Genomic DNA, 18555 nt, shown 5'->3' on the forward strand with positions numbered 1-18555 from the left:
GGCTCCAACTCTGAACTTCTTCGAATAACTATAAATTGAATACGTACATCGCGCGTATAAGGACGAAGCGTAGGAAAGAATGGAGCGGAACCGTCTAATCCTCGTACCACGCCTACGTCAAGGCATTCCCGTATCTCACGTATCTCATATCCCGTGATAAGCCCTCAGGCACGAAGAGAAACGATATGAAAAGAGATAAGGCATAACCCATTGATTCGTAATACCAATTCGAGTTCCGCGAAACAATTGCTTTGTCCGTGGAAATAATCATGCAGCAATAATTTATATAACGATTATGCAACGTTATAAAAATAAATATAACTAATATATAATTTTAAATCTAAATTATAATTCTCCTCGATTTTTGGCATTGCTGTAAAACACTGCCGACATTTTTGTACACTGCCGACAATGCTTATTGTTAGTCAATGCCTACAATGCCGTCAATCCTATATTAAAATTAAGGCAGTGCCATGCAATTATGAACACTACCGCGTGCCCATTATCATACGCCAATGCCTGCACAAGAATTCTAAAGCTTTCCCGAAGTATTCAAAAATTTTTGTGCTCAACCCCATGATCGACTCTGAAGTGAGCTCACCACTCCCCAACCACTGACGACAATGCCGTCAATATTATAGGTCACTGCTTACTTTTTTCGGCAGTCCACTGCCGATTGCACAATGCTTTGTCCGTGGAAATAATCATGCAGCAATAATTTATATAACGATTATGCAACGTTATAAAAATAAATATAACTAATATATAATTTTAAATCTAAATTATAATTCTCTCTCTCTCTTTCTTGCAATATTTATAACGTGCATGTAAAATTTATCGTGCCTATCTTTGATATACGAACATAGCCATATATTACCTGTGGAGGATGGAAAGAAAAAAAAATTTGATTAATCACAGTAAAGCGATGTCGGTGTAACCGATATCGTCTCGATGTACAATTAGAATATTTAGCCAAGCGTGCGTGATTGCGCAACGCGCAAATAACTTTCCGTATTCCTCGCGATAATAGGATTAGCCGCGACTACGACGGCGTCTCGTGCTAATTATGTTCGCGAAAGAGTACACGTAATGGGAGGTCTCTCGATACTGTTGTACAATAAATCTCACGTTTGCGACGACGCGTTCTTAAAGTCGACGGTTTCGCGAAGCCCCGGGGCGATTTCGCGGTTCCGGCGATGAGGTCGACGACGACAACGACGACGATGATGTAGGCGCTCGCAACGGCGGCCGCATCGTCGGAATTCTCGAAACGCGTTACGCAACCTTTTGCGACTGAGAAGGCATACGCTGGGCCCCTTGAGCAAGCCACTTATAAATTTTCATTCCACGTTGACCACTCCTTCCACGCGGAAACTCTCAACCGAGTATTAATTTTCTAATACGGTTCCATGGAGCGTTTCACGCGGCGCGCCACGCGTATACTGGGTGTTGCCGAGATACTCTAAGGATAAGTGCTTCGTCGAACGAGTCGTTTTCGTTACAACGAAGAAGGACATCCCTCTGAAAATCGCTCGGGTATTTTCGTAACGCCCAGTACGTCGCACGATATTGGCACGGAAACGATTCTCGGCCAGCTGGCCGGTCGGTCGACCGCTCATTAATTGCGCGGTTTAGATCACACTCGGGAAGATTAGATCCTGGTCCGCACTGTCGTCGTTACTTGTCGTCATAGTTTGTGTCATACACTCTCGACTCTGTTGCGCGGCGTCCCGTGTCGTTAAGTTAATCGCTAATAAATACGAAGCGAAACTCGTTAGAGAACACGTCATGCCCGCGCTATTACACCTGTGCCAGGCGCATATCACTTTTAATGCCGCCCATGCCGTGCTCGGATAATTTTCTTTTAATGGGCGTATATCGTTTCTGCGCGCGGGGTATCGAGGGAAAACGCCGCGCGTGTTTAAAAGCCCGAAGGAATGGCCTTTACGAGAGCACCTGTCGATCCGGCAAAACAATTCGCGGATTAGCGCGCGGAGCGCGCTATGCATTCTTGCTTGTCTCTCGCGTGCGTATACGCGCGATGAAGAAATTGCGTATCAGAAACGTCTTAATTTCCCGTCAATGTCGCTGGGTCTAACCGCGGCGATTCCGGCATCGCATTCCGCGCGTTGGAATTCTGCGGAGGTCAAATCGAGGCGCGGAGTAGTAATGGCTTTCAATCATTTCCCTGGTAAGAGCGACGCTCAAACTGTTCGTATTTCTTTCTTGTTCGTCTCTTTTTTTTTCTTTCCCTCTTCCTCTGTCGCTCTTTCTCTCTTCGAAATCCTTTTGTATCCTTCCTTTCACGGGAGCAGCCACTTGACAAATGAGCCTGGGCGCATTACGTATTGGTCACGGTGAATTACGTACGGAAATACCGAGTTACGGTGTCACCGATCGTGAATGGTCGCGTACACCTCGGGGGCGAGTTTCTTCTTGGGAGGCGAGGAACCGTACGCGATAAAACCGATGTTCTTATCGGGGCCCCGGCCGTTCGTGTTCCTGATAGCCGGGGAGCCGGGGCTCTTCCTTCGTTCCGCCTTCGACCGGATCGTTCTTAACGCGTACTTAAGAGCGGCCCTACCGCGCGCGATGCAACCGCGAAGAACCGCGAGTAATAGCCAGTACAGTCGATGAATAAGAAAGATTTATGTAACGTTTCGAAATGAGAGGCGACTTAGAAAGATGCTGGATACTCGTACCTAACTGAGGCCACGATAATCCTCGAGTCACAGCATTTACGGATGATATACTAATTTCTGAGGTAGGAGGGGAGGTTCATGGGGATACAGGCGACTTAATATGTTTGATACTTTATAGAAGCATAGAATACTGAGCAAAGGAAAATATTAGACAAGACAAGCCCATCTTAGAATTTACTATGAAGCATTTAATTTCTTACGATATGAAGTATCTGCGATTACAGTTGTAAACGTACCGTATGTTCGTTGTTCACTTTATTAGTGAAATGAAGCTGTGTCGGTGAGAGATTCTAAAATGGTTTGTACATAGAGAAAAGGATTTCATTGGAATTAATATTCCTATTTATTTGACTGAGTTGTTTAATTGAAACAATATATATTAATACAAACGTTATTTGTTTGAACAAAAATATTTCATTTATACATTATTTGACGAAAATAACATTAGTCGTACTTATTGATTTAAACATTGGTTTGTTTGGACCATTCCAAACAAACTTTTTTGGATACGACAAAATTAAAGTCCAACGAAATCGTTTTTTCTGTGCAATAAAGATCCAGTTTTCCGTATTTTATTCTTAAAAATATAAGCGACAGAGATTATTACGCGAAGTCGACGGTAGTTGCGTGCATCGTGAAGAAAACATTTTCTAGCAAGCCACGATTAATCATACGTTAAATGCATCTTCGTTGTTTGCGAGCGCGCGTCTCGTCGGGCAGATAAGACACACAGGATTCACCACGGTTGCGACATCGGGTGCAAAGCCGGGGAGTAAAGGTTACGATCGAAAGTAAAGTGACAAACCAAGTGGATCGAGTTAACGACAACGTGAGCGGCCACCAGGTCTTTCTTTCTCCTTTTCACGCTCTCTTCTACGCTCGCGTTTATCTCCCGGTCTCGCTGTTTCTTGTTCTTTCTTGCTCTTTCTTGTTCTCTGTCAGCCGCCCGATGTCGCAGCACCCAAGGCGGGCAAAGCGTGAAAACGCCGGATTAACCTTTGTAATTGTAGAATTATGTGGCGATTAATAACTCGACAAGGCGTGCGTGGGACTGCCGTGCTTTGTGGCACAAACCGAGCGTGGAGATAATCATCGGTCGTGCCTGGAGCACGGACGATACGTATATACATGGTGTCTTGGATTCGTGGTCCTCTCGGTTTCACGTACTAACAATAAGTCAGACTGAAAAGACCGGTAAATTTTCCAATATTGATTTATTCCTAGTTCTCTCTCATGAGCATGTTGTTTAAACAACTAGCGTAATGAAGCCTCCAAATAAATGATAGAAGCAAATCTCACTCTTAATTTTTGTTTCTGAATCTAATTCGGAATCAAGTGACAACAGGAGCGATAAGTAAAAGTTCCAGTCGCAATCACAATCTTACATCGATTTACTTCGAATTCACCGACGTAGCTATAGATAAGAAGCAATCTGGCAGAGATCTGAGACACCGTGTACGTGACCACGGCTTGTATGTACACCTGGCGAACACACGTGCACATACACACGCGCGCTCATGAACGTGCACAACGCATTCTCGCCGGGGACACGGCTGGACTAGGATGAATCAATGTCCCTCGACGAGGCAAGCCTGTCCCCGCTTCAAAAACAAGACCAGCGCGTCGCAGGACGGTTCGCAAGTACAGTGACGACACCGACATTCTCGCGCGAATACACGGGACCGCGGCAATCTGTTATTCTTCGCAGAATCTGTTATTCTATCATAATAATAATCTCGCTTCTAATTAGGATAATTATTACAATATCAATTTGATCTTTACGATGAGCTCGGTATGTCTCAAGTGAGCGTTTGTGTATTTGATTTGTTTGAAGATTGTAAGTGTTGAGAGACATCATTGGTACTTCGTAATTTTCTAAGAGGAAAGGGAGGGAGATGAAGAGCTATGTTTACCGCGTGCGACACGACGTCAGCGATGTTGCACTTCCGCGTAGATATTCTGGCTCTTGCCACCGTGACACGGGTACGACTTCCGCCATGAGAGTTAGGTGATCTCGAGTTAATCTCGCGAGGAATCCCGGACAGCAACGTGACGAAGCTTAGGCATGCCCTTAGGTATCTTACGTATGCCGTCGGGTAGTGGCTTCTCGAGACTTATAATTAGCTAAAATCATATAGTTCTGAATAACTTTTGAATATTACAAGTTCTAGTATGCCAATATTATATTGTATATAAAAAATGACGATCAATATTTAAGAAGACATATACAATTCTAGACAATTTGAACTTGCAAACTTTTTTTTTTTGAAAAAACGAAAAGAGGTAGAGAAGTCATGTTTATTCTATTGTGAGATCATTATAATTTGTTTGATATTTGAATTTTATTTAGAAATGACATGAAATTGCTTCGCTATTTAAATTTTTAAATTTTTAAAAATGCATGACTACCACATCTCGATTGATTAATTTACAATTTTATATATTTTTTTTAGACACTAATGCCTCGATGGATCTTCTTTTAGGATGTTTAGTCTTTTATTATAGCCAAGAAGCAAGCAAATATTTATAGTGAAAAACCACTATTTTAACTTTGACTAATTGTCATTTTTTACAAACACAATATTTAAAAAAAAACGGTTACTCATTTATTTTGCAACTTTATCAAGATTGTGTCATTTAGCTTTTTGATGAGCAGCAGTAGTCACTGTAAACATAAAAAAATAATAATTTTGAAAAACTTTAATGACGATGCCATTTTATATTTCTTAATAAAATTATTAAATAGAGAAAAGTATGATCTTCACAATGAAATGAACTTTTCTGTCTCTTTCCGGTTTTCTACAAAAAAAATTCGCAAAGTCAGATCTCGTTTTGATTCATCTACTTATATGTACATGTTTTCTTAAACCTGTGACCAAATCTTGAAATTGCATTGTAGGATCTCGGAATCCGATCTATTGAGCTAGCGATCTACTTTTCCAAGTATCGGATCCGAACGCGAGGGAGTCGTTAATTCCTGCGTGCGCGTTAATTAATCGTCGCGTCCCCAGAAATTAATTAGCCGGAGTCCGGCCGTTGCCGGCCACTCGCTTTCAGTGATTTACGGAAATTACGAGGAAGTTTCGCAGTCGAACGGGAGAGAATGGCGCGCGGTTTCGCCGCCGGCTTTCCTAAATCGCGGCGTCCGTAGCTCGATACTGCGGCCAAGATTCACCACGAACAAAGGGGCCTTTCGTCCGCAACGCATCGACGACATCGGCGATCTTCGAGGGCGATCGATATCGCGGCGCGTTACTCTTGCTACCGATCGTCGTCGCTCCGGTTTCCCTATATCGTATCCCAATACACTATCAATCGTCGGCATTTCGCAGACGCGTTCACCCACGCCGGGACCCTCATTAGAAGTGGCTCGGTACGAAGAAACGCGCGTGCTCGCGATCGTGCGGAAATGCGCGGAGAAAGGAATTCACGCAACCCCGAAGAGCTTGGTTCGGGGTCGAGGAATCTTCAGGCATATTGAGTTACCGCGGCGGTATAATCTCAAACGAACGGACGAATTTACGTTCGCGAGGTACGCCCCTCCGTTTTCTCTCGAGGCTTTCGATTCTTCGAGATCGCGAGTGTGTACTCTCGCTGTTTACCCGATTTGCTCTCGGTAATCGAAATCCGGTACATACACCGGATGCGTGCCGCCGCGCGCCGGTGACAGAACAGTGGGCACACCGGCGCAGAGTATCGCCGATAGTTTGTACCCACGAACGGAACCGCTCGCCGTTCGGTTGCGATCCGATCGGACTCACGCGCTCGCAAATGGCAACGGCATGGCACCGCGGTCGCGACGACGAAAGGACGCGGCGAGGATGAGTTTTAAGGGATGCGGCGCGCTCCGTCGGGTTAACGAACCTCAGCGAGACGCGGTCGCAGATCTCGCGTGCGGATTTCGATCGTTATCCCATCTAAGGGAGCGAGACACGCTCGTGTACCTCGCAGGTGCGTCGTCGTATCTTCCGTAACGAGCCGGCCGTGGCGAAACCGCTATGCGACAAATACGATTCGTTTGCTCGACGCCGCCTACGGAACGATCTCGGATTCTCTGCGCTTTGCTTAAATCGGGGATTTTCTGATAATCTTGAAATAGACTTTTCTTAACCCTTTCACTCGCGTGACTTCAACGTGTTTTTTTTGTAATTATAAACTGACATATGTTTTCGAGATAAAATAATATAATTTTCAAACATTAAAAATTAAAAGAAATTCATATTTTTAAAACTATTTTGTTATATGATATACGCTGAAAAAGTTTCTTGTGTTCAAATCATTTCCTTGATTTAAATTAATATTAATTAGTATTAAAAATAATTTGTTTTTAAACTTAGGAAATATTTTTTTAATTAAAGAAATGATATTAAAATAAATATATTTACTTCAACATAAAAAAAATTTTTTCTCTATGTACTTAAATAGTAAATTTATAGTTTGCGTCTGGATTTGTTTGACGCGTGAATGATTATGGGTAAAAATTTAACAAACAAATTAAACCGATAGTTTTCTTAAAATTGAAACAAATCTCTCCTTTCATTTTTTTATCTCCCTAGTGATTGCATTTACGACAATGTACTATGCTAATATGCAACTCTTGCACTTGTACGATATTATTCGTAGAAATTAAACTGAAGAAATCACCTGATGCTGCGCAATGCGTGAGAATATGATACGATGCGACATGCTCGCGATTTTCACAGCGGGACGACACAGTAGGTGCGGACAGTCAGTCGGTGCACAGCGTTCTGTATGAGAAAATTGATTTTAACGGAACGTGTTCGAATGATATTTACCGCATCGTTTTCTCTCAGAAGATAGCTCTCTCAGCGGATCATACGCATATCGGAATAAGTGCTCGTCGAACCACGGAGAATGGCTGTCAAAAAGGAAGTTCTCATTTCCGGTAGTTGCATTCGCGAACTACCGGGGGCTACCAAGCTAAAACAATCTTCCATGTATGGTTATAGTAATGCGCTCGCGATACCAGTAAACAAGTATAACAACAAATAAGTTTTATAACAAGCTATTTATCGTTGTTATTATCGTGGCGCATTCTCCCTACGAAAATTATTACACTACTTGTTTTATAACGATCCATATGCCATCATATTGTTCTTTACTATGCGCTCGCTACAGTTATTATTATACTACTCGTTTTACAACTACCTGTTTGTTATTTTATACTTGTTTGTTATTGCACGTGCTACTCGAGACTACTCGGACCTGACGCTTCGGCGTATGCTAATGGTCTCGTTAAGACCGCTGGATTTACGTCCGCGTTGTGTACGTATTGCGACGGCAGAAGGCGGATTGCGTAAAAGGCACAATGTGTCGTGGCGAGAACGACCGGTGGTGCGCGAGAAAATGCAAGGAATCGCCGGGCCGAGGAGATTGCGCGCACGGGTAGACGTGCGCAGATGCATAAATTCAGCCGACTGACAAAAATCGCGTGACACCCCGGCGTCGCGCGTCTCCGCAAATATCAATGGTCACGTCGGCTCTCCCACGGTACACACGGCAAGTATGTTACATACGTAGACGCGGTCGCAACTCGCACAGACAACAACGAGGCGACCGAGCGAAGTGAGAAAGTTTCTAGCCGCCGCCGCCGCCGCCGCCGCCGCCGTGCGATTTCTTGCGCGCCAAGAAACACCATTTACATCCTGTGTGTCACGTTATCTTCCTATCCTGCTTCGCGGCGCCAAGCGTCTCGTGTTTGCAGCTGAAGTCTGCAAAGTGCACGCGGTCAGACATCCCCGGCGTTGGAAGTTCCCCTTTGGAAATGTCATGACAGACTTCGCGGGAAGAAACCGCCGCGCTGGCAGTGAATTGAGGAGAGACGCGAACGACCCGGCGCGGCGCGGCGCGGCGGTTGCGTCTCGTCTCTCGCGAGATAAATAAAAAGACGAAGAAGAAGGCAGGGGAATTTTACGCGAATTTCAGCGGCCGCACGTCGCGCGCGTGCGGAATATTTCACGTCGCGGGCCGCGCTTTGTTGCGCGTTTTACGGCGAGAGATAGGCGCGCGTTTCAATATTAAAATCATTGCCTGAAAGGTTTTGCCCGCGTTCTCGCTCTCTGTCTTTCTCGCTATCTTTCTCGTATATACGTACGTGTGTGTGTGTGTGAAGGTGTACGCGCGCGCGGGTGCACTTCGAGCTGACTCATACACGCGAGAGTGTTACAACATATCGATCCTCGCGCGATGCAATTAGATATTCGTAATACGTAACAATTTATATTAATCGACCGTTGCGCGCCGGTCGCAACAAATCGAACGGAATTTCACGGTTCCGTGGAGTCGCGCGAGGCAGGTAGAAATACTTTCACGAGACATACGCGCGCGCGCACGCATATAAAGGACCTTTTTTCCCCGCGCATTATTAATTAAACCTTGTCGACTAATTTTTCGCGGCCTTATGCAACCTGCCCCGGCCATAAATTTTACGACTGTTTCGCGTCGTACCGCCCCGCCCGAAGTCCCGTTAATCGTCTACAAATTGTCGCTCGCTGCGAGTCGCATCCATTACGCTGACCATGCAAAAACGTAAATGGTCGCGGAATAAAGCCAGTTTAATGGAGCAGTTATTACCAAGCGGACGGTCCATAATTCGCACTTGCCAATTGTGTCACATAAATAATAAAATCGGTTAACGGCTGCGGCATAACGCAGAATTGCCTAATCAGGATTTCCTTTTCCGCGGTGAAAAACTTCTGTTAGGATGTTCATATAAAAGAGGAGAAAAATCCATTTCTTATTATCTTAAAAGAACAATCTCGCGAGAGATTATAAAATAAAACAAAATAGGTATGATGAAATGCAAGTAAAAATTAAACAATACAAATATGAGAGACAAGAGTTCATTGATAAACAAAAAATCTTAAGAAATAAGAAAAACTAAAATTGATTAAATTTAAATTGCTAACTATCTCATTAGAAAATTAGGGAAATTACGATGAAATTAGATATAAGTATAAAGGTTAAGAAGAGGTTTTACATGTTTCTATAATATTTTTGAAGAAATAGAGCCATTTAGATTTTCAATTTTCAAGAGTTAAATTTATTTTGCAATACAGAATTAAAACCACATAATACATATTTCTATACTGAGAAAAAATTCCTAAAGTTTAATAAATATTTATTCGAATAGTACTAAAGAAATGTATTTACTTAAGGTATATAAATATTTATTTTATAACAAAAAATTATAAACGATACTTGAACTAATTTGTTGGTTTTTGTACTATATGTGTAAATAAATATATATTTGCATTTAGTAAGTATTTTATTAGTACCATTCAAATAAGTTTTTATTAAAATTTAGTAATTTTTTCCCCGATGTATATATTTCCTTATCTTTAATAAACATTTACAAGATTATTCTGTAATGACAAATTATTCGCATATAATGACGTATATCAGTTTTGATTGAACGGACATTAAAACTTGTCGTACTTTTCCAAAGCTGGGATGTGAAAAACGACCAGCACGCCGCCGTATGAAACATGCGTTTTGTGCGTGTCGCATTATGCAGGTTTGACTCAAGTTGAATCGAGTAGAGAGTTGGATGCTGTCATTGTACTCGCCAGAGAGATGTCTTCATCTTATATGTCGCCGTGTGTAGCAATAAGCCACGACGCAAGAATTGGAAATCTCTCCTTCTCTCTCTCTCTATTTCTCTCTCTTCTTTCTCCATTTCGTTTTACGCACATTTATCCGTGGCCCTTGTTAACATATTTTTCGCCCTCGCCCTCTTGCGGAGAGAAACGAGTCGTTGCACGCGAGCACGCATGGTCACGTACGGTCACGCACGGTCTTTCACGCATCCATATGGGCCGATACACTTGCCATACATCAAGGCGATCGGAGGAACGGAGAAGGAAGAGGGCTCCTCCCTTCTCTCTTCGAAACTAATTTCCGTCAGTGCGACGAAACTCGGCAGGATTTTCGCTCGCGCGATGACGACATCCACGGGGCGTTGACGGTTCGATGACAAATCGCGCAATTTAGTGACCACGTAGTGAGTAATACGAAGGCGAGATGCGGGCGACGATTGGCGAGCCAAGAGACGGAATCGAGAAAGAGAGAAAGAGAAAAGAGATGAACGAGGACACACGCGCTTTCGAGAAATATTGCATCGCCCGGCCCGCGGCGATATATCACGCGCTCTCGAGATTAAAGTTTGCATGGTATTGCTTTTAACGTTATGTTCATAAATTGCTTCGATTTTTAACAAGCCCGCGGCCGCGCGGAGCTATATCGGCGAGATTCTTTACGGGAAATTAAAAAACGCCGGTAATTTAATTGCGTGCGAATATACGGGCCCGTCCTCTCTTTCTCCCTCCCTCTCTCGCTCGTTCTCGACGGATTCATATCGCCAGCGAATTTTTTTACGTCGCGCGTGCTTTTCGGCGCAAAATTTCGCTATTCTTTTTTTTTCACGAATCCTGCCTATTAGTAAAACGATAAGTCGTCTGATTATTCGTTTCAATAAAAGTAATAGGAAAGATTGACTCGTCTCTTACTGGTTCCACGTGCTTGCAACGTAGAGATCGTTTTACGTGCTACGGGTTGGAATTTCGGACGAATAACTGAAATTAATAAAATCGGATATATCAATCTCTACTTGTCCGTTACTCTCTAAATGCTCAGCTCCATTATTTAGCGTATATAAATCGAAATGGGAGATAGAGAACTATCTTCATTAGTAACGCTGATTGACACGAATTCGAAAGATCAATTCGTAAGAAAATTTTATCAATTAATCATGCTGGATAACGTCGATAATAACTTGTAACTTCTTCAAGACTACGCTTTCTCAAGCGTAAAACGTATGGAAAAGCCGTACGTCGTGCTTTGATGGAGAACAAGAAGAATGGTTTACCCAAATCATAATAGTTAGATATGATAGAGAGAAAGCACAAATTTAGTTAATCGCAATCAGTATCGACCACGTCAGACATCGATGAAACTGGTCATTAGGATACTCGATACCCGAGATACGGTAAATACGGCTCTTCCTTCTCCCGCCACTGACGAGTGTGTGCGAGTTCGTCGAGGTCACCAGACCGACTTTCTCCGCATCTGACCATCGACAGACCGCGAGATCGATAATAATCAGGCTGATGCTTAATTGTCCGTCAGCCGCTCGTAACGGAGCGCCTTAAGTGTTTGACGATGCGCGACTGTTAAAAGCGCGGCGTGAACTTTGAGGGAGCCTCAAGTGAGATTATAAAGTGCCTCGTAAGAGCACTTTTTCGGTTGCGAAACCTGTTCGCGCTTCATTAGTGATAACAATGGATGAAAGGTCCCGTCGTATGGTTAAGTGACGCAACGCGTGTCGGGGAACGGCTAATTGACGCGGCGCCATCAATGGCGTCGTTAATCTGACGAAAATCCATTGTCGATTTTTAATTACCAGCCGTCACGTAAGAGAGACATGGAAAAATTCTATCGATCTGTGTTAGGCCTGTGTGTTGGATCCGTGCTCATTTCCTCGCTCCTATGCAAGTATATAATCCCGGCGCGAAACGCGACTTTTCCAGTATCGCACGCGGGTCGCATAAATGAAATTCGATTCGGACAGCGACAAATGTAATATGAGATATGAATCTCTGCTTTTCTGGATAGAGGAGGGATTATCTTGTATTTCGCGTGGTTTGTTTTGATTTATAGCGACCGATTAAAAGTTGGTAGTAGCTAATTAATTCGTAAATCAACGGCTATCGAAGCCCGGGTGAAATTCCAGTAAGCTCGGTTAACGCCTCGGCCGTGCCACACCTGCGGAATGGAAGCGTTTCCTCGTTCGCGGGGCACACACGTGCTGTATGTCTACTTTATTCGTGCGATGTCGTTAGAATATCCTTTTATCTCGCGAACCTACGTGGCACTATCCTTTTACGGCGTCGGCAGATATCGCGAAGAATATACCGCATAGTAGGCGTATGTAGAAACGACGTGTTACGACCTCCGCGAATGCATCTTTACGAGCAATGATCGGGTGACTCTTAGATAATTTATGTAATGTAACGTAATAGCGCCGTCGCGAAAACGACGTGCGTTCCTTTCTCTATGGATACAATTGCTTCGATATACACAAAAAAGAAACAATGTACATTCTGTTGAATGTTACATACAGTAACCACCTATTTACTTCTAATTAGAGACATATTACACAGTAGATATATAATAGACAATTACTACTGTGTGGCTCAAATTAAATTTTTTTCTCGAATCTTTGAAGCGAATAAATCGCGAAAAGAAATTTATTTTCTGTATATAATTCTAAATATGTAAGTTTTACAAAATATTGTTGAGTTGTATATTTTAATACTAAAATTAATACATTTTATACACTTATTAACTTATAAAAACATTGTACAAGATTTGGTTTTCTAACGCACACACATATCTATTTTTAATTGATGATTTAGAAATACGTTAATAGACAATTCAAAGACTTGCTGCAACAGTGGGTACAGTTAGTCACATTAAGTTTAAAGTTTATTTCCAATATTTTTACAATATGTAGATAAGCTGACTTTTGCAGCCTTTCAGTTGAAATATCTGTATCAAAAAGAATTTAATATCTCAACGCACAATTCAAAGTCCTCAATTTCTATAATGCAGCCGTAATTGCTAATTTGTATTCAATAATTTTCTTAAGACAAAAGTCTTAACGGAGCGACTGGTTGTCTCGCTCGCGCACTCAAGCACACGTGGATAGTAGCAAAATTCCGTTAGAGTCCGAGGGGCTCCGCATATCTCACGAACTCTATTAATATGTATGATTGGCCACAATCATATAGGAGAATAGATTTCCGCGGGGCATTTGCGGAACACGTTGCAGCAGGGGCAGATGTTGCCGGCCCGTGTCACCGCATAAATCGCAAAACGCCGCCAATTAGTCGATCCCACCAATTACACGACGTGAAATTAGAAACCGCCAGTGGCATGTCGGCGTGCTCGTACTACCGCTGATCTATCACGAATCCTATTATGTGCTCGTCCGCGTCAAACGTATGCCAGTCGGTGATTGATATATTTTTTCAAGCAACATATGTATTTGTAATTGAGAGCGTTACCAATGGCGGAACCATTGTGAAATTGACTACAATATTTGCACATAATAATAAAATGTACAGCTCGCGCGCGTGATTCAAAATAAGTATAGGTAAAGTTACGATTCAAAATATTGATATGTCGATGACGCAATTTTTATTTATTTATCTTTTTACGTTAGCGATAGTTTGCAAATATAAAAGATGGATAACATAAATAATTGAAATTAATATAATATATATGTGCATACGTTAATTTGTCGTTTGTTAAAATTTATGCAATGTTAATACAATAATAACTATTAAATAATGGAGCTCGTTGATTAAAAGCAGAAAAATTATTAGCTGTCTTGTTAAACTTCAGATATACGTATGTGTTAATGTAAATGTATTAGAGAAGATACAATTTTCCTTTATCTTCAATAGGCGGTGTTATTGCAGGAAAAATATTGACAACAGAGAAAAAAATCTGAAAAGAAATATTAACACATATCAGTTTTTACTTTCCCTTTTTTTCTCATAGCTTATAAAATAATAAAAAAACCATATTTTACAATAATTTATATTAACTTAACTTAATTGATATAAAAACTTGTTTTTAATTAACAGAAAATGATACAGAAGGAATCTTTTTAAGGAAAATTGAAATTTAATTGAAATTAAGTTTCTTAATTGAAAATCAAAATAAATCACGGAAGTGTGATACTCTCGAGATTGCTAATTAATCGAAGTGTGGTGCTCTCGAGATTGTAAATTAATAACATTTCTTAATTGCATTTCAGAATAAGTTTCTGGAAACTCTTGGATTTAAGAGGACAGAGAGTAATATGATCGTTGACATCTGTTATTATTAGTCCGTACCGTATGGCGCGATGGGACTGTCCGTTATTTCCCTTTAATACGATAACCGTCTCCGCGAAATTCCGTCGTTGTAGCGCCCACCCAGCTTGCGGTACCAGCATTCTCCGGCGCTCATTGACGCTCTCGCGGTACTGAATAAAATGACGCTAACTCGCCGCGAGGTGTACCGTACGTTGCACGCGGAAGAGCGGGTGACGTGTCAGTCGATATAATCGCGAATGGCAACGGTTGTGGGAGGAAATGGAGGAAGGAGGTTTCGGAGTAGGACAAGGAAGAGCGTCAAACGAAGCGGCGAGCGAGCAAAGATGAGAAAGACAAAAGCGCGAGTCAGGAAAAGCGAGAAATCGGAATGAGAGGAGAGAATGAAAGAAAAGAAAGAAGAGAGTACGTGAAGTTGAAGAGAGAAATAGGCAGAGAAAGAGAGGGAGAGAGAGAGAGAGCAAGCATGGTACATCCGTGAGGTGTGGTGGCAGGCAGGTGAACGGGTGTGCGCGTTTCACGTTGGCATTTGCTAATGGCGATACTTCACCGAGGAAGGGAGAGAGAGCAAGTTTCTTCTCTCCTCGGGATGAAGAAGAACGAGGAAGAGCCGGGAGGAAAGCGAGAAAAAAAGAGGCGCGAGCGGGGGCGAGGGAGGATTTGCCCCGAAGAAAAGAGTCACCAGGCACGTTATACCGGCATTACCCCTCTTGTTCGTAGCGCCAGGGGCTCGAGCAAGATACCCGGGCCCGGACCCGACGAGAGGATGTACAGAGGAGTGCAGGACGCGAGCACACCCACCTACGATGGGCCGAGCAACGATATATTACTCGCGCACCTCGTGACACCTCACCTGCCGGCTCGCCGCTGCCTCTCTCTTCCGTTTCTCCTTCTGCCGGCCTGTCGACCTCCTTGTTTTTCTTTCTCTCTCTCTCTCTCTCTCTCTCTCTCTCGGAGCGCGTTGTCTCGGTCTACGTTTCCTCGTGGGTGGATCGCAGCCCGCGGCTACATCCGCAACTGCGGAACAAAGTTTGCGTCCGCGAAGGAGCTAACAGTTCACCGTGTCGGTCATAAAACGCTGCTTATCCTGATCGACTTCGATTCCCGGAAATCGGTGACGAGAGGTCACGACTAGATTATGACTAGATCATAACTCGCATGTCAGTGGTTATCGAAAATCAATTAGAGATAATCGCTAAGAAGTTATTAACAATCAAATCTAGTACAACGAATTTTGAGAGTAAAACAGAATCTTTATAGAATTAGACACGATCTATATCTTGCGTGTCTTGATAACCACGGGTGTTATTTTTAATAAGAATGCAGAATCCATGATGCGCGACGTAATGAATCGATGACGAATAGCCAACATTTCACTGGTTGGGGGCAAACACGTAAAAAACGGGCCGCCACACCCGGTACGGCCAGGTAGTTCGCACTCTGGTCGATCGATCGAACAGATCTGCAAACAGATTCGATTCATCAGCGCATACATGTGCACCATAATTCATCGTCGTGCACGCTGCGATGTAAAGTTACGTATTTGCAAAAATATTGATGCGGTTAAAAAATTTGTTTTTAAAATAACATAATTTGCTATTAATTTTTTTTTTTTATAAAAATTGTACGTGGATAACACGTAAATGGAGGGATGGTCGCCTCGCAAATTGGATCGACGCTCTCGGGTCTTGTCGAGTATCGGAGAGAAACTCGACACGGCGAATAGGTGCTCTTTACCTCCCGCGGTCCGACACTAATATCCTTACTGTATTGCTGTATCGCCGAGGAGGCTAACGTTGCGCAATGCTTTCCGCCGGCGTACGAGCGAGCACCTACTTTCTCGGAGCGATAAAACGAATGAATTATTAATGACGTTAATGACCGCGCGCGACGTCTGTCGCCGTTTGATAAGGTGCGCTTGGTCTTGGGTGAGAGTCGCGGGGCCTTTTCGAGTCCGGTGACGAGGTATTTTTAGGGAAGTACCGCACACAGTGACGAAGGTTGACCATCATAAAATATATACGTAACAGTTTCGTTATCTGTTTAACAATAATATGTATTCTTGCGGGAAACAAGTTAAATTCCGAAACTTGCTACGATAGAAATCAGCAAGTAAAAAAAAAAGAAAAAAAATAGTAAAGGTATGAATATTTTAAACTGAAAGATATATCGCGATACGCGCTTGCACGCTGTTTAAAATCGTGGCAAGTATAAGCATTCTTTCATCGTATGCTGCGTAACTTCTCAAGCGGAACGTTGTCGCGCGAGAAAACGGTTTTCCCTTCCTTCGCCTACCGACGCAATTTTATCGTCCGCGGTGCAACCCCGCCACATTCCGTCGCGCAAAGTCGAAATCCCGCGGTGCTGAAGGAAGAGGCGGGGTATGAGAAGCCGGCGACATTTAACTCGGCAATCGGTAGGACACCTGTGACATTTCATTAAGTGCCGCATGGCCGCGCTCGGCGCGGCAAGGGAGCGACAGCGTGTGGATGCGGACGGGAATAATAAAAACGGTGAGGGACGGCGGCACTTGAGAGAGCAATGCGCGCAGCGAGATGCAGCCGATGGAAACGGTTTGAGAGAGAGACAGAGAAAGAGAGAGAGAGAGAGAGAGAGAGAGAGAAAAAAAGCGGGAGAGAAACATGCCGACCGGTGTTCGCGGCGCAAAGTGGATTCATTATGTGGTGGTCCCGCGGAATCTGCCGCATTTGCATCGCGCGGTAGCAGTCGCGGCCGTACAGCGAGGAGGACGCGGACATTAGTCCGTGTCCTCGGATGCCGCGGCGCGCATTTAACATCGGTAACGGTCCGCGAATCGCCGTGTCCGCTGACTGCGAGAGTGCCGACTGGTCGTTTCCGGACAACGCGACTGCGAGCCTCCTCAGACGATTGATATTCGTACTGCTAATGCTCACAAGAGATTGTCGCGAAAAAGAAAACTTGTTGCTTTCGCAAACGGGAAAAGTAGCTTGTATAAAGGAATAAGTGGTAAATACAATAATGATAAATAATTTATTAAAGAATTTATAATTGGTATAAAAACGCATGTTGAATTTTTAACCAAGGCCGGATCAAATTTTTGTCGAGATAAAATTATCTTCAACTTTATTAAAGGAGTTTATGAAAATTGCGTGACTGAGAATAATATTTTTGGATTGAAAACAATAACAAACGATATCCCATTCTTTAATGAGATTGTCGGAGTGATCCATGTTCCCAAAATTTTAATTAAAGGAATTTGATCCAGTAGAACGTATGTTTTTTACGCGCATTAAATTGCGTATTAGATGTAATATATATTTGTGTATAATTTTGCGTACCATGGGTGTTTAATACACCGCTTCGTGAATTTTAAATCACGCTGTTGCATATTTTAAATCAGATTCGGTTAACCGTAATTGACTTGCGGTATTAATTTCAGCAATAATTTCGTGCTATTAATTTAATGGCATGTTCAACAATGGCCGATTTCACACGGCTCGAGCGTAAACACCCACCTTCGTCCGGCCGCGCATAACGAGCATGGATGCATAGTTCCGATACACACGTAAATCACGTAAAAGTATCGGATCTCCACGGATTACGCGTTAATTTAATCGATCTCATAAACCCGCATTAACACTTAAATATCGCGATCTCAATCAATCATCGCTATAATATCGATTACACTAACTAAACTATACCATAATGTTAATGATGCAGGAAATTGACACCATATATAAAACGATTATCATATGATTCTCTAAAGAATGTATATTTATATCTGCTCGTATTTAGAAATTCAAATACACTTACGCATTATAAAACAAATTTTTTATCGGATATAAAATGTAAGTATATTAATTTTTAAGCTTTAGATCCATCGCGGACTTAACCCGCGAATTTTTGCTCGAATTTTAGGTAAGGTAATGAAGATATTGAAGAAAACACAAACCTAATTTGATAGAAAG

At 42.7% G+C, this 18555-nt stretch overlaps 1 long non-coding RNA gene across 1 annotated transcript in view; it reads left to right on the top strand.

Moving 5' to 3' along the window:
* The window catches only part of LOC120359610, a 244944-nt gene that overhangs the window by 1873 nt on the left and 224516 nt on the right, over positions 1–18555 (top strand). The window lies entirely within an intron of this gene.

Source organism: Solenopsis invicta, chromosome 14, assembly GCF_016802725.1.
Source record: "Solenopsis invicta isolate M01_SB chromosome 14, UNIL_Sinv_3.0, whole genome shotgun sequence".
NCBI classification, from domain to species: Eukaryota; Metazoa; Arthropoda; class Insecta; order Hymenoptera; family Formicidae; genus Solenopsis; species Solenopsis invicta.